General features: G+C 43.7%; 1 long non-coding RNA gene across 1 annotated transcript in view; it reads left to right on the forward strand.

The window, feature by feature from the left end:
• Positions 1–6,131: 6,131 nt before the first annotated feature.
• The window catches only part of LOC146358347 (uncharacterized), a 31,381-nt gene continuing 10,530 nt past the window's right edge, over positions 6,132–26,982 (forward strand). The window contains exons 1-2 of the long non-coding RNA XR_014784118.1: positions 6,132–6,330; positions 15,190–15,320. This is a non-coding gene — a long non-coding RNA (uncharacterized LOC146358347). The remainder of the gene's footprint in view (positions 6,331–15,189; positions 15,321–26,982) is intronic.

Genomic DNA, 26,982 nt, shown 5'->3' on the forward strand with positions numbered 1-26,982 from the left:
TTCCAGGTTCCTATGGTGTGTTGATCTTTAGAACATTGGATTCGTCATTCACCACCAGCACCATCGGCTGCTAGCCGTCCTTTCGGCTTTGAGCTAGCTGCGTCATCACATCTGGGGCTAGTTGAACTGATCCTCTGTTCCTCCCCAGTAGCATTTTGACCATCTTCCAACCTGGGAGTTCCATCTTCCGATGGTATACCGACATATCTCTGGTTGTACTGATCCATCTAGTTTTCATGGCAAGAATACTGGGGTGGGTTGCTGTTTCCTTCCCCAGGGATCGTATTTAGTCTGACCTCTCTGCCATGACCTTCCTGTCTTGGGTGTCCCTTCACGGTTTAGCTCATGACGTAATTGAGGTGCTCCAGCACCACAACAAGGTAACGATCTCCTTTGCTGGAGAAAAACAGATTACGTAGATATAATCTCTCCAAGAAACCCACCCCAGACAAGTTAATCCAGTACTGCTGGATTTCATTCCTAAAGGCCATTCATCCACAACATTGAAACTTAGTAGCAGGGTGATGGTTGGGGCCAGTTAGATAGGCTTAGGGCACAATCCTATGCAAGTTTAGACAGAAAAGCCTATACCTCCTAGCATTCCCCAGCCCACCTGGCTGGGGAATGCTGAGAGTTGTAGGCCCTTTTCTGTCTAAACTTGCATTGGATTATGTCCTTTGCCTCAACATTATACAGTGTCTGATGAAGATGGGACAAGGAGAGTAGTTGGGCCACACATGGTTGCATTTTGGGGTATATGCTGCCTTGAAGACATTAGGGGGGAATGTGGGGCCAGTATGAAGGTTTTATATAAAAATAAATATATTAATAAAATGCATGTTTGTAAAGTGATTGTGTTGGTTACGTATGGGAGTTCTTTGATGTATTGAATATCTCGTATTCTTTATATTTGGATTAATTTAACAACTATATGTTCCTGATGGACCAACACAATCAGACTTGTTTATTGATAGATGGTTTATGTTTATTCCTTATATAAACAATCATTCTTCAGTACAGCATTTTTCACATCAACACAGATATTATTCTGGAAGGTAGCTCATTTCTGTATGGTTTTTGTATGATTCTCAATTCTATAAAGATCTGTTCTAACTGGTGACGATATGCAGTTCTGATTATAATACATATATTGCATTTTCTGGTCTTTTCTGCATTTATGTTTTTATTTTGTTAGGTTTACTTATATTATTTCTTCGGGAAAAAAGTACAATGAACTTAAACCACACACAAAATAAATCAGTGTCTGACAGGGGAAAAAAAATCCTGGTTACCAGGGTGGTCTTTCCAAAAGTTAATTTTACACACAGGAGTGTAAATAAGGCCTGATGGATAGAGGAGATGAGCTGTGTGGAAAGCCATTACACATGTAAGATTTCCACACAAACCCAGTCACGTTTCAATGCACTTACTAGATTTGCTGGCCAATTTGTACATAACGTTAGCACTCCAGTGGCATATTCTTCATAGATCAGTCGTGTGTTAAGATAATATGGAAATGGGCCAGCACATGTGGCAAGCTTAGTGCCTTTCTTTTTTTTTAAAAAAAGTGTCCATAGCATATGGTTTGTTTTTCGATGTGAGTGTTCCACAGTGTGGAAATCACTTTCTCCAGATACTTGTTTTTATTTCCCTTTTCTTACCTTTAAAAAGTGCCTGAACACTCTTTTTAAGTATCCACCATATGTTTCTGGTAGACACCATAAGCATAAGAACATAAGAAGAGCCCTGCTGAATCAGACCAAGGGCTCATCTAGTCCAGCATTCTATTCACACAGTGGCCTGCCAGCTGCCCATGGGAATCCCGCAAGCAGGACATGAGTGCAACAGCACCTTCCTGCCCATGTTCCCCAGCAACTGGTAAACACAGGCATACTGCCTCTGATAGTGGAGGTAGCACATAGCCATCAGGATTAGTAGCCATTGATAGCTGTCTCCTTTGGGTATACTCAGAAGTAAGGCCCTTTGTTTTCAATTGAACTTACACCCAGGTAAGTGTGCATAAGAGTGCAGCTTCAACAGTATTATTTTAAGTAACTGCTGGGAATACTGAAAGTATTTTATTGTGTTTTATAAACTGTCCTGACCAGAAGAAGAACGGCTACGTGAGTGCATTTTTTCTGTCTGCGTGGACATATTTGATAGGAAATTTAAGTCATGTTTTTCTGATGTATTACATGGTGTTTGTTTTTAATTCTGTTGACTGCTTTTATACTGCTCATATTTTGGTGTTTAAGGCTGCAAACCTATAAACACTTACCAGGGAGTAGACTCATTTCATTCAATGAGACTTCATTTCTGAGAGGACATGTATAGGGTTGCACTTTTAATGTTCTTTTTTAATGCTCTTGTTTTAATTTGTTTCATTGGGATTTTAACAGTGCAATCCTATCCATGTATACCCTGAAATAAATTCCATTGAGTTCAATGAGACTGAGTCCTAGGTAAATGTATATAGGATTTCAGCCTAATGCTTTCTAAGCTGCCCTGGGAACCTGTTGAAAGGTTCTTCCTGTGCAAGCAGGCTTGGTATAAATCAAATAAATAAAACCATGGATAAAGAAACAAAAATCTTGTATAGTTGATTATATATTGTTTTAATTGGTATTTTTTTACCGAGTTACAGTGTAATCCTATACACGTCTACTCATAATGTCTAGCTTTGGCCTTGAGTCTTAGAAGAAGATTGTGAAAAAATGCCAGTTTAGATTTGCCTGCTGCTTCAAAACTTCACTAACAATGGCAGTAAGGGGCACAGAGGTGCCTCAGTGCAGCATTTTGATAGGAGTTTCTGTCTGTTTCATTGTCTACCCATATGGTGGACAGATCTCCTATAATGGAAACTTTCCAGGTTTGTATTGGACTGTCAGTTTAGATATTTTAGTTGAATTCCTGGATGTTACTTGGACATCTTTTCACTTCGGTCAGGCACCTGAATTTTTCAGCTGCTCTTTTCTTTCAGCGGTGAACACTCTGACCTTTCTTTCTTTTAGTTCTCATCTTCAAAGGACACAGTCCTATTGATCTGGTAGAAAACATGATCCACACACGTTTTTGAACAGTAGGTGGTGCAAAGAGAACAGTTATTCTGTAAGAATTTCACTGTAACAATGTGTTCTTGAAACCGGAATAATTTATTTATTACCATTTATAACAAGGAATGTTATACGACATCACTTTTCTGTGCAGAGAGATGATGATTTCTATTTGTATGAAATAATATCTAGTTTTCTTTTAAAGAAGTCCCAGAACATTTTGTTTTTGTTGCCACTCACTCTTGATTTCTCTTTGGGAGAGCACATATAACAATGATTAGAAACAAATTCATGTTTAAAAACTGATTTAAACTTCGACCAGTTAGGATTTTGTAGATGATTTTTAAAAAACACAGTGTTTACTTGTTGAAAAACTTTAGAAAAGTTTGGGATGACTCGGATGAAGAAGGGCTTGCCAGATGACAACTTTGTAAGAGTAACCTTGGGAATGCATTTCAAGTTGTCACTGAAGGTAAGAAGCTGCTAATTGGAGGTGCAAACCCTTCATGCGGGCTTCATTCTATCTGGCTTAGAGAGACATTTCAAGCACCACTTGTCACAATTTGTGATTCTAAATCTTGACAGTTCGCTGAAGCATCCTTTCCCCGAGGAGCACAGGAAGATGTCAACTAATTTAACCTTGCCTGCCTTACAGCAGTGAGTCTCTATTTTGGGATGGTTTTGTAACCCCATTGGTAAACCTTGATAGCTTGAAGAAATTGACCCTTCTTGCAGTGTCTAACCCCCAAACCACTTTTTGAAACACATAAAACAAACAAGCCCCCACAGTCTTTATTTCTCCATATTTTGAGGACCCCGGATTGGGTAATGCATTCTAAACACAGTTTGAGAGTTTTAAGTAGGATAGGTTTGCCAAGTATGAGCAGCTACTATAAAATGCAGTCCCATTTTCAACCCATTTTTTGTTTTGAGGGGCTTCCAGATAGATGGCTTCCAGTATACCAATCGAAAGACATTGTGCAGCTATTCCATCTTTTCCTCCTTAACAGATTTTGTGTGTGGAAAGAAGAAGAAGAAGAAGAAGTGGAAAACAAAACACAGGAGGGTTAAAAGTAAAAGATGGCAGTATCTTGGACCCCCGCCCCACCCCTAAAATTCCATGAACAAGGCAGGCTGATGTCACAATAAAAGCCCAATTTTTGTATGCTTGGGGAGCGCTGTATTTTGCAGATAGTAGTTCAGGGTCTGGAACTTTATTTTACCTCACAAACTAAGCCCTCACAAATAGATGCTCTCCATATTAAGAGTGGACTATCTAGTAGTACAAGATTCCAGTTATGGAGCAAATTCACTCAGAAATAACATGACGTGTAAAGAAGCATGCAAACATGACATTAATGTTATATATTAAAACCCAAAGGTGATGTAATATGGCAGTATGGAATACGATTTTTTCTTCCCATGTTTTTTTAAGCCTTCCTTTTAAATGACATAGCGAGCAAGCTTTTAAAATCACACCTTGATTAATATTTAGCAGGGCTGACAGGGGTCAGATAAAATGGCTGCTTCCAGCTCATAGGCCTTCAGCTGAACTAAGACTGGGGCGACCCAGGTTCAAATTGTAATTCAGCCGGGAAGCTCACTGGCTGACCTTTGGCAATCACTATCCCTCAACGTAACCTACCTCAGAGGTTGTGCAAAATTGGGAAGGGGTGGAAAGAACGATGTATGCTTCCTTGGGCTCCTCAGAGGAATGGCAGAATAAAAATAGCACATAACAATAAATAATAAATGGCTTGTTTCTCTTTCAGCTCTCTTTGCGGGTACAAAATGCAAGTGGAGCCTCAGTAAATTTCTTGGATGACAGAAGTTTAAGTAACTAAGGGCACAACCCTATGTATGTTTAGACAGTGAAAATGCCCTATAACTTCCAGGATCCCCCAGCCAGCATGGCTGTCTCAGGGAAGTTGGGCGTTGTAGTGATTGTAGTAATTTAGAGACATTTTCTTACAAGAGACATTGGGATGGGGATTTGGAGATGATCCCTAGAGAGTGAGGTGAGGGGATGGAGCCTGGACTGGCTGAGAGAGCTCCAGCAAAGAACTGTTTGTTGTTATAACTCTATTGAATAAAAACCACCATGTTATCTTCTTAAGATATGGACCCAAACTTATTACATGGTGTCAGAAGTGGAGGCCACAAGGCTTCTGAAGCTGTGAAGCTTTCTTTTGCCTTGGGCCAGCTTGGGCCAATACTGTGGGCGAGAAGGGCGCTACCCAAAGGCCTGTGGCCTGGCCTTGATTTAGCAGCAGAACCAGCAGCTTCTACAGCACAAAGGCAACTATGGAGCTGTTACAACCCCTATGCAGCCTGCAAATGTCTGGGAAAGTTGCAGAAAACTGGAGAAAATTCAAGCAAAGATTTGAACTCTATTTGGCAGCCACAGGGTCTGAAGAGGAACTTGTTAAAAGTAAAATTATCAATACTGCTTCATGTGGTGGGGGAGGAAGCATTAGAGATTTACAGTAACTTCCAGTTTGCGGAAGGGGAAAACATGAAGCTCAGTCCAGTAATGTTAAAATTTGAGGAGTATTGTATACCTGAAAAGAATGAGACCTTTGCAAGGCATAAATTGATAACATGCTTGCAGAAAATGGATGAAAGCATAGAGCAATATGCTATGGAGCTAAAAACTCTTAGCAGGACCTGTGCCTTTGGGACCTTAACAGACTGTCTGATCAGAGACAAGATTATTTGTGTTATTGGGGAGAATGCAGTACGAGAAAGGCTGTTGCATGAAGACAATCTCACACTAGAAAAAAACTGTCAAGATATGTAGGGCAGCAGAGGTAGTGGGGCCTAAGCAAAAGAACTGAGGCCAGCTGAAGAGACTGTCCATGCATTAAGCAAGCAACAACAAGGTCAGCAAAAGCTAAATGAGAGAGTGCAGCATCCACCTAACAAATCTCCTGGGAAAGGAAACAGAGGGTTGAGTGAAGCTTGCAGAAACTGTGGCAGGCAGCATAGGCAAAACCAGTGTGTTGCATCTGGGAAGGTCTGTTATAACTGTGGCAAGCACAACCACTTTGCAAAATATTGCAGGTCACAAGTACTAACACCACAAGTACATGCTGTTGAGCAGGAGAAGCAGTTTTTTGTGGATGTAGAATCAGACAGAACAGGAAGGACTGGAATCTGCCAGTGGAAGTACAAGGAACAGTGGTGTCCTTTAAGCTAGACACAGGTGCTCAGGTTAATGTGTTGCCTGAAGAAGATTATGAAAGACTCCAAGTAAGGCCAAAAATACATCCCACAGGTATTATTATTATTATTATTATTATTATTATTATTATTATTATTCAACTGACTGGGTATTCTGGAGGAAAGATACCAGTAAAGGGGCACTGTATTGCCAGCATCAGATACAAAGACACTTGTGTATAACTTGGCATTTATTATAGTTCCTAAACAGGTGACTCCAATTCTAGGTTTGGCAGCATGTGAGAAACTGAACCTGGTTAAACGGGTACTGGCCATACAAACCAATGGGGAAAAAGAGTATGAGACGCTGCTTTTGCTTTTGCATTATCAAGATACATTTGAAGAACTTGGCTGTTTACCAGGTGAACATACCATCCAAATAAATCAGTTTCCCCAGTGATTCATCCCTGCAGAAGAGTGCCTTTTGTACTCCGTGACAAACTCAGAGAGGAGCTCTTGAGGATGGAGGATTTAAAGGTCATAGAGAAGATTGAGGAACCCACAGAATGGGTGAGCTCTCTAGAAAAACCTAATGGCAAGTTATGGGTATGTCTTGATCCCAGAAGCCCCAACAAGGCTATCAAGAGGGAGCATTTCAAACTTCCCACTAAGGAGGAAATCATGGCACAATTTGTGAATGCCTGTTTTTTCAGTAAACTTGATGCTTCCCCCGCTTTTGGCTGTTAAAGCTCACACAGGAGAGCTCCAAACTCTGCACATTTAATATCCCCTTTGGCAGATATCATTTCTACAGTTCCCATTTGATGTGGTGTCAGCACCTGAGGTGTACCATAGAACTAAACATATGATATATGCGCACATTGATGGAGTGGACACCTCAATGGATGATATCATTGTGTGGGGTTCTACCAAAGCTGAACATGATCTGAGGCTTCGGAAGGTCTTAGATGCAACAAGAGCAGCAAATCTGAAATTAAATAAAGAAAAATGTGTATTTGGGGTCACTGAACTGACATTTTTGGGAGATGTGATCTCTACTGAGGGGGTAAATCCTGACAAGAGAAAGGTTGAGGCCATTGAAATGATGCCATGGCCCCAGTTCAAGAAAGATGTGCAACAATTCCTAGGGATGGTTAATTACCTTGGGAAATTTATAACAAGTTTGTCATCTAAAGCAACACCCCTCCGGGCACTTCTTGAAAACAAATATGGATGGTTCTGGGATGCACCACAGGAGGAAGCATGGCCCATCTTGAAACAGGAACTTATCAAAGCCCCTGTGTTAAAATTCTATGACCCTGGCACTCAAGATTTCTTCTGATGCCTCACAGTCAGAGCTGGATGCAGTGATTATGCAGGACCATGGTGGTTGCTGGCAACCAGAGGCATATGCATCGAAGGCATTGACAGAGGCAGAAACCAGGTATGCCCAGATCGAAAAAGAGCTGTTGGGCATCCTGTTTCCTTGCCAGAGTTTTCACCAGTTTATCTGTGGACAGAAAGTGCAAGTAGAAACTGACCATAAACCTCTGATAGCATTGTTTGAGAAGCCATTAAATGACTGCACTTTGAGAATCCAAAGGATCATGCTCAAACTACAAAAATATGACTTGACTGTGTTTTACACACCAGAAAAATTGATGTTCACAGTGGATGCACTGTCCAGGGCCGTACAACCTTCATTACACCCAAAGCATATTTCTGGCACGGAGGTGCAGGCATACGTAGATCTGATAGTACAGTCACTTCCCATATCTGATAGAGAATTCCAGCAAATAAAGTGGAAATGGAGAACGATGAGGCCATGGGTCTCCTAAAAAAAGTATACTTGAAGGGTGGCCACAGGACCGCTGCAGCTGTGATCCAAGCCTATGGGAGTCCTGGAACTGTAGGCATGACCTCTCAGTAATAGATGGGGTGATCTAAGGCAGCAAGGTAGTGATTCCAAGGGTCCTCTGGCATGCAATTCTCAGATCCATGAAGGTCATCTAGGAATTGAAAAATGTAAGAAGAGGGCACGGGAGATCATGTATTGGCCACGGATCAACCAGGATATTACTAACACAGTAGCAAGCTGTTTCACTTGTTTAAAGTTCCAGCCATCCCAGCAAGCAGAGCCTTTGCATCCACACCCGGTCCCATTGAGGGCATACGCAAAGGTAGGCACCGACCTCTTCACTTGGAATTCACGAACATACTTGATTGTTACTGATTATTACTCTCTGTATCCAGAGATCTGCAATCTGAATGGTACAAGCAGTGCATCAGTGATAGCCAGCCTGAAGGCAGTGTTTGCAAGGCACAGAATTCCATGTAAACCGTTTAGTGACAATGTACCTCAGTTTTCAAGTTCAGAGTTTAAGCAGTTTGCAAAGGATTGGGACTTTCGTCACAGTACATCCAGTCCCTATTACCCCCAATCCAATGGTCTTGTGGAAAGGTCCATCCAAACTGTTAAAAACCTGATGAAAAGGGCAGCTAACAGCGGAGGGGATTTATACAAAGCACTATTGGCTTACCACAGTACACCACTGGGCAATGGTTGGTCCCTTGCACAGTTACTCATGGAAAGAATACGCTCTACACTACCCATAACTGAGGAATTACTTACAAGGCATGACCATATAGATGTACAAAGAAAGAAAGAAATTCTGAAGCAACTGCAAAAACAGCATTTTGGCAAAACAGCTCCCTGGTCTGCAACCAGGTGACAAAGTGTGCATGAGAAATTACAGCTCCAATATCTGTAGAGGAACTGCAGCTTTAAAGAGCTGTGTCTTTAAAGTAAATGCTGTTTTGCCCCTAGGGCTGCAATCCTGTATTCACTTAGCTGGCTGGGACACAGTGGGATTTACTTTTCAGCAGACATGCAGAGAATTGCACTGTAGACAATCATCTTGTCCTCAATTACTGGGTAGTAAGCCCTAGGGATATACGAAAGTCACTTACCTTTCCGCGGATTATGTTGATGGTGGTGGTGGGGGAGGTGTTCCGTCCCTCCCCCCGGAATCCTCGACGGGGGGGGGAGGCGATCCATTCCTCCCCCCCGGAATCCTCCACGGCCGGCTGTGCTCCACGGCAGCTCCGCGGAGCAGCCGGCCAGGTCCAGGCCAGAGCTGTCTGCAGCTGGATTTTCGGCCACGGAGGGCTCTGGGTAAAACAAACAAACAACCGCGTACGCAAATAGCGGCTTCGGCTGCCGCCATTTGCCTTCCTTATTTTTGGCCGTCTTAATCTACGTAAATATTTACGCAGACTATGATGGCGAAAATAAAGGGGAACGCAAATAGCGTAGCGGGCGCTATTTGCATCCCTTTTTGATTCACCATTTTAGCCTACGTAAATATTTACGTAGGCTAAAACGGCAAATCAAAAAGGGACGCAAATAGTGCCCGCTACATTATTTGCGTTTCCCTTTATTTTCGCCATCATAGTATACGTAAATATTTACGTAGACTAAGATGGCCAAAAATAAGGAACGCCATTTGCGTACACGTTTTTTTTTTACCCAGCCATGATAGGCTACGTAAATCTTAACGTAGCCTATCACGTCTTGTAAAAAAACAAACAAAAAACCCCGACAAGACTGCAAATGATGGTGGTGGCAGCCAGTCGGAAGACCTCCGCTGCAGGTCATTCCGCCACGAAGTTTGGGGGACCAAATGCACTGGCATTCATCCTCACCGAGATCTGTGGCGGAATTCTCTGACATCCCTAGTAAGCCCCATTTAATTCATTGGGTTTACTTCTGAGTTGACTTGTATAGGATTGCACTGTGATTCAAATGTTATTGATGGTTTCTTTTTCTCAGAAACTGAGATATTCATTAGTCATAGAATAGACCCTCAAAAGCACATGTCTCACTTCTGTTCCATATATTCATTCCTAATTGCTTATCTAATATAAGTCAATCATTACTAACAGTAGGATTTTCACAAATAGCTATTGAACTATTGTCAAAATGTCACAAATTCAAGGTATAGCGATTAAATATGAGTGTTTGTAGAGAACCTTGTTTTGGACTAGAAATGTTTCAAAACCATGTAAGAATATTTAGCATTGTGCCGAAAATTTCTCTCACATTTTTTTCTACCATTCTCATTTAATTTGATAGAAAATGCTTTCAAAAAGAAATTCAAAGGAGAAGAAATTTTGGAGAAATTCTCATGGGTTGGGTTTGGGGTTCTTGGGCTTACCTTACTTATGAGGTGGCTGAGGAGGGCGCATGAGTTTTTCTGTCATCATACAATCATCTCTGTGGCAGCCTGTAGTCTCCTCAGTGTCAAGGTGGAAACTGAGCCAATAGATCCCCAGAGCAGTTCTGATTCTGAGGAGGATCAGCAATCCGTGGGAGAGGAGCTAGTTCATCCCTCACAGGCACAGCAGCTGGCAGAGATTCCTCCTGCCAGCATTCCTGAGATAGATAGTGATCCTAGCAGTGAGAAAGTGCAGGAACGAGGCTTGCTAGATGCTCGATGCAGACGCAGGGAGCGACGAGCGATGGAGGGCGCGGAAAGGAGGCGTAGCGCCCGTTTGGCGTGCAGGCAACGGCCGCCTCCCATAGACCCAAGGGAAAGAGGGAGGATCTCTCCCTAGCCCATAAGTTCAGGGTCTTCACGTGACTCTCCTTCAAACGGGGATCAACTGCCTACTCGGCGCATAGGCCACTCTGCTGTTCCTTGCTTAGTCGCTAGTAAATAGCATCTGTCATTAAGTTGTAAAAAGGATTAAAGCCTTGAAAAGAATCCTTTTGTCTGTGTCTCGGGTTGGCTATTGGGGTCTACTGAAAGAGGCCGCTAGGGCACTCCTGACACTCAGCTTCCCACACTTCAGTTAAAGCCATCATGAGGAAGACATCATGAGGCAATTCCTCCCATGGAGCTTTTTCAGTTCAGAAAGTGCAGGTGGCCTGGCAGGCTGCACAACAATGGAAAGATGTGTAATAGAGAAAACACACACAGAACCCTCAGCCACCTTGCAGTGATTAGGTAAGTTAAAAAACCAAAAGAAATTCAAACTTCTGCCTCAGAAAAGTGGAAGCCTCAACACAGTTGATGCTGTTGCCATCTACAGAAGCAGTGCAATAAACCAAAAACCCTTAGGAAAAAAGAACCTGTGCTACAACCCCTGCCAATAGTGAGCCCTATCTTTGAGAAGCTGCTGGAGAATTTCTCCTCTCCTAGAAGAAATTCGGTGGAATTGTCCCCCTAATTTCTCTGCCCACAAATAGGCTGGAGAATTTTGAGAGGCCATTTGTGCACAGCTCTGATATTTACTATTGTAGCCTTTTTATCATCATGCATCCCCGTTTTTTTTGTTTGCTTTTAAACAAGTAGGTTTAGGATGGCAGTTTCTTTAAAGTACTTTTTAGCACCATCATAAGTCATCAAAATGTAGATGTCAGCATTTACCACAATACTGCAAGTTGCTGTAGACCTCACTCTATGAAGAAGACATCCTTGGCTTCATGAATTAAACCAACCAAGATCAGGAGATTAGGAACTAAGTCCTACGAAGAAAGACTAAAGGAATTGGGTAAGCCTTGAGAGGAGAAGACTGAGGGGGATATGATAGCACTTTTCAAATACCTAAAGGGTTGACAGAAGAGGGCTGTAACCTGTTCTCTCATACAAAACTGGAGGACACAAAATAATGGGCTTAAGCTACAGAAAGGCAGATTTTGGTTGGACATCAGGAAAAACTTCCTAAACTTCAGAGCAGTCAGACAATGGAACCAACGGCCTAGGGAGCTGGTGGGCTCTTTATTGCTGGAGTTATTCTAGCAGGAACTGGACAGCCATCTGTCAGGGATGCTTTAAACTAGATTCCTGCACTGAGAAGGGGATTGGACTTGATAGCCTAAATGGCCCCTTCCAACTCTTATGATTCTAACCTGCTGCCCTCCAGATGTTTTGGACAACAACTCCCAGCATTCCTGACCATTGGCCATGCTGGTTAGGGCTGATGGGAGAAGAACTTCAAAACATCTGGCGGTCACTACATTAGGGAAGGCTGAATTAAACCCTGGATCACTCACAGTGGCCATCTAATGGTTGTGGTATAAGCTGCGTTCAGACAATCCTTCAAATCATTGTGAATAGCTCTGTGCAGGATCAAACTACTGTTTGTATTCCTGTTTTGGAAGGTTCACTCAAACTGTAGTTTGTTGGTTTGGACATAATGATAAACTGTGGTTTGGTTAAAGCAGGATGTATTGAATAAGCCTCTCAGAAAAATGGGGAAGGGTGGAGGAAGCGGAGGATGGAGCAAAGGCACTCATTTACGATTCTTCAAACTATGGATGGGAGGATCATCTGAATTCAGCCATAGAATCGTCCACAAGGAAATCTTAATGTTTTCTACAGGACCACCACTGCCAAAAATATCATTGTTTTCAGCATTAACATCTCAAGGTTAGACTGCTGTAATATATACTGTGTGGGCAGCTGTTGATACCTGTTCAGAAATTTGAGATGCTGCTGCAGAACACAGGTCAACTTCTTGCCTGCTGTGAAAGAAGTGGGCTGCTGGGAGCATTCCAGCATCTGCATTGGCTTCCTATTGTCTTTCAGGCCCAATTTAGGCTTCTGGTTTTCACCTATAATGCTCTAAATAGCCTGGGCTCAATTTATAAAGCAATTACTTCTACTCTTTTGCCTTATCTCATGAGTGGTATAGAGGCAGAAACTCTGGTGAACTTTAGACACCTCTTCAAGATGCACTGGTTTACTCAGGCTTCCTTGACATGTAATTGCACTGTTCTGTTTTACTACTTCTGTAATGCTTTTAATTTGTTTATTATTTTATATTGTTTTTATATGATATTCTATGTATTTCTTACATAAAACGCTTAGAGATCTTATGGTATCAAGTGGTATATAAGTAGTTTAAATAAATAAGTAAATAATTGCAGTATCCTAGACTGAGTTCAACTGTGGGTATGCCTGGATCAAACTGAGCCCCCTGAGTGGTGTCATGTTGCCAACACCAGAGGCAAGTGTGGCATGATGAACAGTATTTGTGGGCATTAGCCTCAAAGCAAGTTGTTTTGGAGTGGGGTCTAAGATTTAGCTCAGATTCCCATTTCTTCTTCAAAGTGTCCCTCTGGTGAAAGTTGCAAATCTAGCTGCTAATTAATTTCCAAGATTCCATGAGAATATCCTCTTAGCAGTACCATCAATTTACAGACCCATAGAGAAGCTTTCTTTGCAAATACCAACACATCTGGAACTTGTTAACATCTAAGGATAAAAATATTTTGGAAGACCTTATAATGGGTTATTTCTATTAGGCAGTGGATTTTAACAGTTTGTACTTTTAAAAACTGTTTTGTTAATTTGTCACCTAGGGTTTGATTGGGCTGAACATAGACGAAATCTACAGGTATCTCCTTTATATTTCTCACCTCTCGGGGCTTCTCCACACAAAGACTTTTATCTTGCAATTTTACTGGGGCTTCTGCTTCCAGATTCTTTGCGGGATTAAGATCGGCCCTTTACATGCGCTTCCCTTCCCCTCTTTTCCTCCGTTTTTATTTTTCATTATACAGCCACTAGTTGGTGCCATGGCATAACTCCTATTATTGTATGTCTTCCTCTTTTCACAGAGAAATTCATTGTGGTGTATTTTAATGGCTCATTATCTCTGATTTTAAAAAAAAAAATGGGATAAAGGGCAGAAGACATGGGAGGTTAATTCATAATCAGGGTTTTCAACCCCTGGTTTCAAATTCTGGTTCCTGGCTTGTGTCTGTACACATGTATCACTAAAGCTTAATTAAGACAAATGCATGTCAGGAAAGGAAGGGGAATGATTGCCCATTCCAGAGTCTGGCTTGCAAGGTGGTGTGCCTGCACTGGAAGCTTTTCTGACTTAGTTTCCATGGCCTGATTTTTCTAGCTTATTGGAAGTGAGCCTGTTAATAACCGAAGAACCCAATCAAGTGTAATTTATCAAATCTCAACCGATGTGTTCAAATCCCAGTGTTAATCTCGTAAAGAAATCTTTCTGGAGAGATTTTTTCTGTTCCATAACTGTGTAGAATAATGACACTTAGAAATTATACTTACTGATAAGGTAGAAAGGTCGCTACTAATGTATTTAAAGGTATTGTTTGAAATTCAGATTTAAGATTGTCAGACACCTAATGTTTTAATGTGTGTTTGCTTTTGGAATTCCAAGTTTATTTATAGTGATGCTTAGGGATATACGATACTGATTTGCATGGTTAATTCAAACATAGTCACTGTTTAGAATGGACTAATATATAAAACAGAAGAAGCTTTTTGGAACTAACTGGAGCCCTTTTCAGTTGTTCATTCTGTGTAGAATGAATTCGTGAGAAAGTGGGTGATGTGGTGGAGCCAGGCTCATTGATAAATGACCTAGTGCATTTATTGTAATATCTGTAGTAGGGCTGTGCACCTCTTTGGTCCGAAACCCAAATAACAAGGCAAAGCAGGCTGATTTGGAGGTGCCTCAGCATACGAGGCAGATCAGAACAGCACTGAGGCACCCTGAAGCAAAGTGGGTCACCTACAAGACACCTTGTTCTGCCTCATATATTTGGAGCTGTTCTGATGCATTCTGAGGAGCCCAGACATGCTGGCTCCAAAATGTATCATTATATGAAAGATCAGAGAGAGGGAGGAGGGAAGGGGGAAGGCGAGAGGAGAAGGGGGAGAAGCGAGTGAGTTTGGGCAAATGACCAAATTAGGGCTGAACTTAACCCAGCAGTGTCCAATAGTGACAGTGGTGGAGGAGGGGGCGGGAATACTGCATATAGTTTGACAAAAGCCTGCATTTGTTCATTGCCCGAGAGCAAGAGCGAAGGAGCTGGTTGGGTTAGAGCTGCGTTTGCTTCTTAAGTTCGGTTAGTTTGGGGGGGGGGTGCAGCTTGTTCTTATACTTTCATACCCAGTCTTTCTCCATTCAACTCATCTTTCTTTTCTAGATTATTAATTGAAAAACAAACGTGCAGGATGTGGCAACATGCTGGAACTCCTCCTACATGCTGGAACTCCTACAGCACTGCCCTCCTCAGCCAGGTGATCCCTGTTGCCAAGCATCTCCAGAAGCAGATGGGTGAGTTCCTGAAGACAGGGGATCCCATCACATGCAGGTGCTTCCTGCCAGATGTGCGGGAAGTGGCAACAAGGCTGAGGGACAGCCTAGTATGGTGGCTAGAACCCCTGTGCTGTGAGAGGATGTACATGTTGGCCACTATGTGCAATCTGCGCCTGAAGGACAGCCTTTGTGGGGAGAACTCCCACATGGGGTGGCAGGAAATGCTGCTGTGGCAAGTGAGGGAGGCACGGGCAAAGAGGCCGGGGGAGGAGCCCGAGCAGGAGGAGGCGGAGAGACAGGGCCCATCCCTTCCAGCAGCATCACTCCCAGCAGAACCACAGGCCAGGGGTTCTGGGCCCAGGCAGTGCAGGCAGTGGTTGTGGGAAGAGACAGGCAACCCACCCGCAAGGTGGATACCACAGTGTCTGTGCAATGTTACTTGGCAGAGGCTGTGGAGGACTTGTCCATGGACCCTATGGCCTTCTGGTCACCCCACAGCGAGGTTTGGCCAGACCTGGATCAGGTGGCCAGGGAAAGACTCAGCTGCCCACTGACCAGCGTCCCAAGCGAGAGAGTGTTCTCCATGGTGGGTGATGTGGTGACACCCCACTGCTCCTGCTGACTTAGTGGAGCAGTTGGTCTTTCTCAAAGTTAACTTGCCCTTGCTGGGTTACCCCACCCTCAAGCCATCGAGTGAGTGAGGAGCACCCTCACTCACACTCACCCTGCTGTTTCTCTTTATTTTGGCCAGCTAGTTTTTGTCTTTAACTGAGTCAGGCAGGGCATTAGATTTTATTAGTAGTAGTATTAGTATTAAAAATATTAATGAGGATTGGGTCCACTGGGAAATTATTGGTGGATGCTGGATAAAAAGGAGTGAGGCCTGAACTCAAGGCGTTTTGTCTCAATATGCCCTCAGCATGCTACTTTAGTTTGCTTGCTTGTCTCCTCCAGGCCCAGTTCAAGTCTGAACTCGGGGCCTTCTGTCTTTGAGTCAGGCAGGGCATTACATTTACTATTATTATTTATTCAAGCCTTTTCCCGCCCATCTGCCCGCCCCACTCAAAGGGACCGTAAATGATTTAATGAGCCCTTCCTAGTTTCACTGTAATGCTCATCTGTACTCATGGCTTATTTGTCAGAGAAGCCTTGCAGGATCAACCAAGTCACCCTCCTGCCACATGCCCCGTGCCTGGGTGAAATAGCTGGGCTTGGTGGCTTTGATGCTGCACCACACTGCTCTCATGGGTGTCTCTCTCTCTCCCTGGCAGCCATGTGCCAGCGCCCTTGCCTTGGTCTGTCAACACAACTGTCATTCTTGTCCAATCAATGTGTCCTCCTGGCATGGGTGGATTTCTTTTTTCCAGGAAGATGGACATTACGTCAGAGGTGTCTGATATCAGCACAAGAGTGATGCGCATTCTCCAGTTTCAAGTCCCTATGAGTAATGAACTGTTACTCCCTTCCCCCTACCCGTTGGCATGTAGGGAGTTTTCTTTCTGTATCTGCTTTTCATTTGCTCCTGCTGTTTGCCCCAGGGCAGTCAAGCCCCAGTCATCCCTTATGGTCTTCCCCTATTACAGAATAGGCCCTTTTGTAGGGATGTACGAAAGTTCCGCCATGGATCTCGGGGAGACCGAATGCCAGCGCATTCGGCCTCCTGAAATCGGTGGTGGAATGGCCCGCCACCCCCCCGCCACCCCCTCGGGACGGGACTTACCTGGGGTGGATCTTCCTGGCGGCGGCAGCTGCGGCGGCAGCTGCGGTGGCGGTTCGGCAGCAGCGGCGGCCGGTCTTCCGACTGGCTGCTGCCGCCGCCGTTTCCAGGCTTAAAAACAAAACAAAACAAAACAAAAAAACATGATAGGCTACGTAAAGATTTACGTAGCCTATCACGGCTAGATTTAAAAAAAACACCGTGATAGGCTACGTAAATGTTTACGTAGCCTATCACGGCTGACTTAAAAAAAACAAAAAACAAACGCGCGTATGCAAATGGCGGCGCCCATGGCCGCCGCCATTTGCGTTCCTTATTTTGGCACGTCTTAGTCTACGTAAAAATTTACGTAGACTAAGACGGCGAAAATAAGGGGAACGCAAATAGCGTAGACATAAACATTTACGTAGCCTATCATGGCTGACTGCAGGGACGCAAACGGCGGCGGCTATGGCCGCCGCCATTTGCATCCCTGCTAGCCAGCGGCCGGATGTCTGGCTGCTCGTGGAGCTGGCCAGCGGCTCCGCAAAATTGCTGCGGAGCACAGCCGGCCGGCCAGGATTCCGGGGGGGGGGGGAGGAACGGAGCGCCTCCCCCCCTGGCGAGGATTCCGGGGGGAGGGACGGAACGCCTCCCCCTGCACCATCAGCATAATCCCCGAAAGGTAAGTAATTTTCGTACATCCCTATCCTTTTGGAGGGCTTGGCTTTGGTTTGTCTCTGCCACTGCTGTTCCATATGCCCTGGTGGGCAAGGCAATGTTGATTTGTTATTACTTTTCCCTTTCTTCCTGTATTACAAAAAGAAATATATAAACATAATGAGCTTTTTATGAAGCAGCTTCAACATACACTGTTGGAGCTGGCATTACCGCAGCTGCATGCACCACACTTGCCCTTCAATAGCTCCTTGTTGAAGGACTTAAAGTGTACATATTCCATCTAGAGTGACCAACGCATGACAATAATTATACTATGCCCTGGTGAGCAAGGCACTGTTGATCCGTTTCTGGCCCCAGGCCGCTCTTCCCTAACATGCCCTGGTGGGCAAGGCATTGTTGATTTGTTTGCAGCTCCAGGCCACTATTCTGTATAGAATATGAGGTCAGCACCCATTGTTATGTATTAGCTCTAGAACTGATCTCGGAAGCTAAGCAGGGTCAGCCCTGGTTAGTACTTGGGTGGGAGACCACCTGGGAATCAGGCTTCCTGCAACGAGCAGGGGGTTGGACTCAATGGTCTTGTAGGCCCCTTCCAACCCTATGATTCTATGTCTATGTCTAGCACGGGTCCTGCCTGGCAGAGTTGCTGTGTCTTCCTGGCTTTGTCAGAAGACCACTGAGAGCCTGAGGTCATCGAAATCTACAGCAGAGATCACCAGCTGCCTATATAAATATAAACTGAATAATGATGAGCACTTGCTACACTCTCAGTTCCTTTAGCTCACTTGCATCATTTTTTAAAATTAAAAACTGTCTGAAATTTGGCAGGTGTGGTGTGGCTAAAAAAAAGAATTTGTTAAAATATAAAATAAATATAACATATTCATGTTGTGCATGCTGGGCGGCGGGGGGGGGAGCACATTCCTACAAAATCAAACTATTCTGCCAGCCTGCCTGTAAGGTAGTGTGTGTATTCAGTCAAAGAGAGCCTGAGCCTGTCATTCAGGAAGTACTAGGGGAAAGGGGTTGTTTGCACTCAAAGAAACCTGCAGCAGAGATTAGGGATAGTTGACTTCCTCCGCTTCAACGCACCTAACTTATTATCCCTTCTGAGTTTGGTTTGAGTTACTGAGAACAGAACATTTCACCTGCACCTAGCACAAAAACTACTGGGCCAAACTGTCTGAAATCTGGCAGGTGGATCCCCTCCAAGGGGGGCTGAGAGTTCCCAAAATGTCATGCAGTTCTGTCCAAGCGGTGAAAAGTTACAGCTCTTTCCTTTGAGAATTTTTGTAGCATAAATCAAATTTCACCTGCTCCTTGCACAAAAACTACTGGGCCAAACTGTCTGAAATCTGGCAGTTGGACACTCCTCCAGGGAAGCTGAGAGTTCACCATATTTTATGTATGTATCTTGAAAACTGAAAAAGTTATGGCCATTTGTGTTTTCTCATGCAAGTCAATGGGAAAATGTAAAAAGCGAGTGATTCAGAGGTCTGAATCTCACTTCGGATTCAGATCCGAGTCAAAGTGGATGGGGTCTGAATTGGTCCAAAGCAAAGTGGGACCACTTTGGAAGGTCCGAAGTGGCATCTGAAGTGAAGCAGGAAGTCTGTGCACTGCCCTAATCTGCAGGAAATGCCTGTGTGTACAGCTGTACACATGGAGGTTTCTCTACACAGAGCTGGAAGCCTGGCTATTAGAGCAGATGTTCTATAACTATAATGAACAGTTATAGTTTGGGGAAAGAGCCTCCCCCCCCCCCACACACACACATTCATCCTGCATGGAATGACCCGCTGAAAAGGGCTTAAATATAAAAAGGCTTATGTGTAAGCAGACTTGATTCTAGACTTCAGATATGAAAATCCATAGACATCCCAACCTTCTGTGCCTCTTTACCTATACACAATGGGCTTGTGCCTGTACAATGGAGCTTTATTTCATTTTATTGAATAGCAGCAGCAGCAGCAGCAGCAGCTTCCCTATACCTCATGCAAGCTGCTTTGCAAATTTTGGGAAGTTTAAACAGCCGAGTGTAGCAAGAGATAATGTCAACAGAAGCCCCACTGCCATAAAGTTTCTTCTCCAACAGAGCACATGGGGGGGAGCTTTTTGTAATTGGCAAGACAGGAATATCATATTAATTTCATTTATTTTATTTAAACTATTTTTATACCTTGATATCCTAAGATCTCTAAGCAGTTTACATAAAAAATACAGTAAACATGTAAAAGCCAATGTAAAAACAATATGAAATAATAAATAATTAAGGGCTTAATTTTGAATATCTCCTGGTCAGAACTTTTAACATTTCCAGAATCAGTGTTGCAATGTTTTCCCACATACGCTTGCTTTGCAGGCTTTCTAAAGGGTCAGGATAGTACAGAATATATAATCTTGATGTCTACAAAAGGAATAGATACAGGGCCAGCCCAAGTTGTTTTGCCACCTGAGGCAAAAGACAAGACGGCACCCCACCCCTATTCCATATACAGAAGATGACTGAACTGCACTGGCAGCTGAATATTACCCCAACCTTGACAATGGGACAGTGTCCTCTACCACACTGGAGGGTTGCAGGCTAGCTTAGAGGACACAGGGCAGGCTGTGTGACGTACGTGGGTCTGTCCTGCAACACTTCACCACCATTCCCTGCCCCAGAGTATCCACTCTGTTTAATGGTAGGTCCAGCTGTGTGTGTGTGTGTGTGTGTGTGTGTGTGTATATCAGAAGCATAGCATATATCAAGGTTTTGGGTTACCCACTTACTCTGAATGATAAAACCTCTCCAGGCACAGCTCTGGCATTATGCTGGTCTAGTCCTCTGTGCTGACCAATGTTATCATTCTTATGGCGTGTGCATGCAGGATTTATAACGAGTCTTGGGCCAGATTTACCCCTCATGTCATATTGATACGATCCCATCATGGTGACACTACATCCCTCTTGCACATTTATACCTTGTAGCAAACACAATGACATCTGTTGCGGTATTTTGGATACTACAGAATAAAAAGCGGGAAACAACATTAGAAAAGCAGTGCATGGAATGTGTAATGTGCCACAACAGTTACCAGTGTGCTTCAATACCAATACAAAAAATTTGTGTAGATCTAGCCTTGGAATCATTCTTTTGGTGCAACCAAGCTCTACGGTCCATATCCTTTGCATACTTCCAGCTAAGGACTAATATATCTCACTGAGATCAAGGGAAAGCCCTGTGTATTTCCTACTCTATTCAGCACTTTTGCATTTTATCTTTCTGATTGTCTGTGTTGTCAGCCCTCGAATGTCATGGTCTTTCATTCTCTTTGAAAAAAGAATTGGTCTGTCTCACTCCTTGTTTCTGCATTGGACAAGGCCTGGGCACATCAACACATGTGACAGTGGCACATGTCAAATATGTGTTTTTGAAAGCTGGCCCAAAGCAGGAAGCCGGGAAGATTTGCCTTAGATATTGGGCCTGTGACTTGGATCATCCAGTAAAGTATGCATTTATCAAATTGGATTTCATATGCAGCGTATGCTTAAATTGTCTCCAGAAATCATGACATTATTTCATTGCATTTACAGAGCTGAATATCCCCATATTTGAATAATGTATCCAGTGCAGATTTTGCAAACTGTGCTGCAGTTGGGTCAAGTGAATAATGAGTGGATTAATCAAAAGCTGCAGAATCAGCAGCCAACTCATAATTCACAGACTTGGCAGGTACATGGTCCTTAACATTACAATTGTCTTTGGGGTAAAAGGCTTTCCTAGAGTGTATTGGTTGTACTAATTTTCAAATCTCTTAATGAAAGAATTACCATTCTTTGTTCCAACAAAACGGTACCACTTTTGCCAATTTATAGTGTATTCATCTACAAAAGCTTTTTCTAATGTTTAATTAAAGGCTAGATCCTATGTGGGCTTAATCTACACAATGGCTTTTCCTCCTTTGTTTGAGTCATAAAAGTGCTGTGTTTCTCAGGATTGATGGCAGAGACTGTTAGTGTCTTATGCTTTTTCAGCCTGCACCTACATATTTACCCCTCATTGTACTTCCAGGGATGGCTTTCAGGTTTTTTTGTGGTTCTTTGCTGCACAAGGTTTGTGATGAGGATCTCCTACATTTTTTTAAATGAATAGCTGTGGGTGGGTTGAATTAGGACAGTTGTACTGGTGGGGGAAGATCCAGAGTGTTAACTCCCACCACCACCATTTTTTTCTGGTTAAAATCCATACCTCCTGAAACTGCTATTTGCCCCATGGAAGTGGGGGACTTAAGGGTACCCTTATGATACCTATATTTCCCTGTGGAGCAATTAACTTTAGGGGAAGACTGATTTTAATCAAGAAAATTGCAGGCGGGGGCAGTGTTAACCCTCCTTCCCCAGTGGTGCCTTGATCCCAAATTTATTCACTCTCCTCCTTTCCTGAAGTTTCTATTTAGTGGTTAAGATGCTGAACTGCAGACTGGAAGGTTGGCAGGACAGCAGTTCGAGACCCGAGTGCCGCCTGATGGAGTGAGCTCCTGTCTTCAGTCCCAGCTCCTGCCAACCTAGCAGTTCGGAAGCAAGAAATTGCAAGTAGATAAATAGGTACCACTTCAGCGGGAAAGGTAACAGCGTTCCGTGCACCTCGGTGTTCAGTCATGCCGGCCACATGACCATGGAAGCGCCTTTGGACAGCGCTGGCTCTTCAGCTTAGAAATGGAGATGAGCACCACACCCTAGAGTCGGACACGACTGGTTGGGGACACCTTTACCTTTACCTTTTTAATGCCACCATAGCGTGATATTTCAGCCACTAGGTGGTGCTGCCTAAAGGAAAATATAGGAAAAGTGCTGAAATGGAAGGTTTCAATTCACACCACATGTCTGCCCATGTAATGGAGCCAATCTTAATTGCACAAAGTTTCTGGAAGCAGAAAGCCCCGGTAAGGCAGTGGAATTTTCCATTAATGTGGAGAAGCACCTGTGCTCCCTACACAGATCCCCCCCCAATGGAAGCCACATCAGCCAGTGTCAGTTTGGAAGCTGGATTTTACCTCTGCTGCAACAGTATCCTCAAGTGAAGCACTTTACTTTTTCCTAGAGGAGTGAATGGCCACCATCTTATTATATGGGAGAAATTGAATGAGTGTACTCACAAACACCATGGTGGTGGGAGGCTACGGTTGCAATCCTGTGCATACTTCCTTGGGAAGTTGGGAATAAGCCCCACTGAATTCAGTGGGACTTGGTTCTGGGTAAACACGCATAGGATTAGTTTGTACTTTTGCTACCTATCCTTGGTGATGCCAGTTTATTGGGGAAGCAGGCCCAACCAGCTGTGCCCCACATTGTACACACCCAAATAAAATGGGTGGCAAATGTATATAATTAGAGTGGTAGTGCCACCATAGAAGGGGACTTACCACATTTTGTCCAAATACAGAATCTTCTATCCATGATCTCAAAGGACAATAGTTCTGCATTTTTGCAGCAGAAGCTAACAGTGTATAGTAATGATTGGTTGGAACCTGTGATTTTGTACCATCACCTGTATCCAGAGCAGTTTTTCAAATATTTTAAAATTGATTGTGCTTTTTTTTAAAAAAAGGGAATTAATGTATGCTTAACTAAATATATTTAGATATGATGCTTAAAAAAAGAAAAAGGAAGACAGCTTGCCAGAGTGATAGAGAGAGGAGAAAAGACAAATGACTGAATCAGCATTTCATCACTGATACAGTCAGGGCCAGAAATATTGGAACAAGGATAACTGTTTTGGCAGTTAGCCTCTGTACACCACCACATTGAAGTTGAAAGGAAACACACTTAGATGGGAGCGAAGTCAGGACTTTCAGCTGTAATTCAAGGGGTTTGACAAAAGTGGGGCATTAACCACTCAGGAAGTACAGCCAGTGGCATACACACACCTCCATCATTGGTGGCTCATAAGTAATGGAACAAACCAACACCACTTCAAACTTAAGGATCGCCTTCAATACATGGATGAAAATCCTTTGCAGTCAATGACTGCCTGAAGTCTGGAACCCATGGACATGACCAAATGCGGAATTTCCACCCTCGAGATGCTTTGCCAGGCTTTTACTGCAGCTGCCTTCAGCTGCTGCTTGTTTGTGGGTCTTTCTGCCTTCAGTCTTGTCTTCAGTAAGGGAAAAGCATGCTCTATTGGGTTGAGATCAGGTGACTGCCTTGGCCATTGAAGAACATCCCACTTCTTTGCCCTCAGAAACTCTTGGGTAGCTTTTGCTGTATGTTTGGGGTCATTATCCATCTGCAATACGAAGCGGCGTCCTATCAGTTTGGCAGCATTCAGCTGAATCTGAGCAGAAAGTATAGCCCTATACACTTCAGTCAGGTCATCAATAAACACCAGTGACCTGGTTCCATTGGCAGCCATACATTGGCAACATTACCTCCACCATGTTTGACAGATGATGTGGTATGCTTTGGATCATGAGCTGTTCCTTTCCTTCTCCATACTTTTATCTTCCCATCATTCTGGTACAAGTTAATCTTGGTCTCATCAGTCCAAAGAAACTTATTCCAGAAGTGGGCGGGCTTTTTAGGTGTTTGCTGGCAAAGGCTAATCTGGTCTGTCTGTCCTTGAGCATTACCAGTGGTTTGCGCCTTGTTGTGAAGCCTCTGTATTTACATTCATAAACCCATCTCTTGACTGTAGATGTTGACAATGACACGCTTACCTCCTCAAGAGCATTCGTGACCTGGCTAGATGTTGTGAAAGGGTTCCTCTTCACCATGAGCAGAATTCTGCGGTCATCAACCTTAGTTGTCTTCTGTGGTCTCCCAGGCTTTTTGCTGTTGTTGATCTTGCCAGTTAATTCCTTCTTTTTCAGGATGTTCCAGACTGTTGTGTTGGCCACTCCCAATGTTTTTGCTATCTCTCTGATGGGTTTATGTTGTTTCCTCAGCCTAATGGTGGCCTCCTTCACTCACATGGACACCTCTTTGGACCTCATGTTGGGAGTTCCAGTGAACAGCTACCAAATGCAAATGTAACACACAGAACCACCTCCAGGCCTTTTATCTGCTTGATTGGTCATGGGGTGTCCAGGAAACAGGCCACCCCTGGCCATGCAGCTGCTTGTCAGCCATTCGTTCCATTACTTATGAGCCACCAACGATGGGTGTGTGTGTGTATGCCACTGGCTGTACTTCCTGAATGGTTAGTGCTCCTACTTTTGTCAAACCCCTTGAATTACAGCTGAAAGTTCTGACTTTGCTCCCATCTGGGTGTGTTTCCTTTCAGCTTCAATGTGGTGGTGCACAGAGGCCAACTGCCAAAACAGTTATCCTTGTTCCAATATTTCTGGCCCTGACTGTAAGTTTGTCTGTCATTTACACTGAAACAAACAGCAGGAAAGCTGGGGGGAAATGCACTGTGATGCTTTTTTAATGGTATGGTAGATTATTTATCATAAATATTTATTTATAAATATTTATTTATTTATTTATTTATTTGCAGTGTTTATGGGCTACACTATAGCCAAGTTCTCGGGGTAGCACACAACAAGTGTTGTATGCAAGGTTTTTTCCCCATAAAGCTTGATAAAGTCTGGTTCAGTTCATCTAACATATGGAATGCTCTCCTTCTGGGGACAAGACTTCTCTTGTAATTAATAGCATTGGACTTTGTATTACAAAATGCATGAAAGAGAGAGAGAGAGAGAGAGAGAGAGAGAGAAACTATTTGAACTCGAGGTCTGCATGTTTGTAAGGTATCTCAGCACACCGGCAAGGAAGAAAACATATGGTGAAGAATATACTTCTCTTGGGGCATTTCTAGTTGAGGCTTTTAACCCATCACTTTATCAATGCTTCCATTTCTGGATTCCGTTGTGGGATTAAGATTGAATATCTATGCACCATTTTTTTTCGCGGGAGTTCCTTCTCTGCCTTTCTGCTACATAACCTCTGGGTGGTGCTGTGGAATTGCACAACTACACCAGTGTTTCATTCTGCTAATGTTTCATTCCCCAGTCAACCCCCCACCCCAATAATGCTTGGAAAGCATGAGAGAAGCCCTGGAGGATTACAACGTTGTCTAAAGCACCCCCAAATTAGCGTGAGTGAAGAACAGCCTTATAACGAAACTGTCTTATAACGAAATGTTGAAGGATTTGGATATGTTTGGCCTGGAAAAGAGAGAACTAAGGGGCAATATCAAATATTTGAAGGGCTGTCACATGGAAGATGGAGCAAATTTGTTTTCTGTTGCTCCAGAGGGTAGGGCCTGAATAAACGGGTTCAAACTACATGAAAGGGGATCGGTGCAAGCCATTAAACAGTGGAACAGACTGCCTAGGGAGGTGGTGGACCCTTCTTTGTTAGAGCATTTTAAGCAAAGGCCGGGTAAAAAGGTAAAAAAGGTAAAGGTGTCCCCAACCAGTCGTGTCCGACTCTAGGGTGCGGTGCTCATCCCTGTTTCTAAGCCGAAGAGCCAGCGCTGTCCGATGACGCTTCCGTGGTAATGTGGCCGGCATGACTGAACACCGAGGTGCACGGAACGCTGTTACCTTTCCCGCCGAGGCGGTACCTATTTATCTACTTGCAATTTCTTGCTTTCGAACTGCTAGGTTGGCAGGAGCTGGGACTGAAGACGGGAGCTCACTCCGTCACGCAGCACTCGGGTCTCGAACTGCTGACCTGCCGACCTTCCAGTCTGCAATTCAGCGTCTTAACCACAAAGCCACCGCAGCCCCAAAGGCCAGGTAGCCACATATAAAGGGATGCTGCAATAGTGGATTTCCTGCACTGGCAAGAGGTTAGATGAGGTGCCTTCTAACTCCATGATTCTAGTAACAGGCACCTGCATGTTACTAACTTTGGTAAAGGTGATTTGGATATAACTTAGGTCAGGTAAATGGTGGATAAAGAAAAGGGAAAACACTCACTTCCCCTAGCACCACTTCCTTAACATTCAAAGTAGCTGAGTGGCACTATTAATTACTTTAAAACAGCAGCAGCAGCAAGAACAACAACCAACCAACCATGGATCATGGCTGTCTTTGTTCATGTCTAGTCTGACCATCTAAGGACACGATCCTATGCATGTTTAGATGGAGAAAAGGCCTACAACTCCCAGCATGCCCCAGCCAGCAATGATGGCTGGGGCATGCTGGCAGTGTAGGCCTTTTCTCCATCTAAACATGCATAGGATTGCACCCTTATTCTCTCAGCACCTTATTCTTTCTCTGCCCCCTTCCACTATATGGGTGTCAACTTCTGAAGGCTAGGGCCATCAAGGACTATTAAAGTTCTTTTCTCAAATCCCTGAATTCATAT

The sequence above is a fragment of the Heloderma suspectum genome, chromosome 1 (genome assembly GCF_057233095.1).
Source record: "Heloderma suspectum isolate Gila_16-S chromosome 1, 16-S_ref, whole genome shotgun sequence".
NCBI lineage: Eukaryota > Metazoa > Chordata > Lepidosauria > Squamata > Helodermatidae > Heloderma > Heloderma suspectum.